Here is a 929-nt window from a genome sequence, read left to right as displayed (position 1 = left end):
TATGAAAGTAAGGCAAAGTTATTGGTAATACATTCGTAGATTTTTTGAATCCCATAGCCGCAGAAGGTCTGCTCCCCATCGGGGTCCTCCAGAGATGGAGTTGATGATCCCAATTGGAGGTCGATCCTCAGGCTGCTCCTCCCTCCTTGACGGCTTCGATTGTGGCAGGGGCCTCGGTCGATCTTTCCTACCTTCAGGTCGACGTCGAATGAATCTGTCGAGCCGACCTCGTCTGATGAGCTCCTCGATCTCGTCTCGGAGCTGAATGCACTCCTCCATGTCTGTTGCTCCTTGGATTGATTTTGATGATTACAAAGTATTTGAAGGGGTTACTAATAATTTTCGCTTGAAAAAGGCTTATTGTATTTCAGGGACAAAATCATAATTTTACCAAATCCTGATTTGAAAGCATCAAGAGCAAGAATAAAAGATTTGTGATCCATTGGAGAAAATTTTATAGTTTTTGGACATGTATTTTGAAAGATAGTCATGTTTGTAAATTTGAGTCGACCCCATGAGTCGACTCATGGCACAAAGGGCTGATTGGCATGCAGAATTTTTTGGCTGGCACAGTCTGTGAGTCGACCCCCATGCATGAGTCGACCCCATGAGTCGACCTCTGCTATTTTTAGGCCAAAATTATAGAACCATTATTTTCTGCTATTTTTCATAGAGGTCGACCCCATGAGTTGACCCATGAGCATGAGTCGACCCATGAGTCGACCCCTGTGACGGGAAAGTTCCACAACGACTAGTTTTTAACCTATTTTAAGTGTATTTAATGCTCATTTAATGTGGTCTAATGGCTCTATTTCAGTCCAGATTATACTCCACCATTCCTTAAAGATATAAAAGGGACTAAAAGGTGGGAATCAAGAAAAAAAGATTTTGAAAAGAGGATTTTCAAGCTTACTTTTCAGCCCTAAGCA

Source organism: Elaeis guineensis, chromosome 16 (genome assembly GCF_000442705.2).
Source record: "Elaeis guineensis isolate ETL-2024a chromosome 16, EG11, whole genome shotgun sequence".
NCBI classification, from domain to species: Eukaryota; Viridiplantae; Streptophyta; class Magnoliopsida; order Arecales; family Arecaceae; genus Elaeis; species Elaeis guineensis.
Note: the sequence above shows the minus strand (reverse complement) of the source record.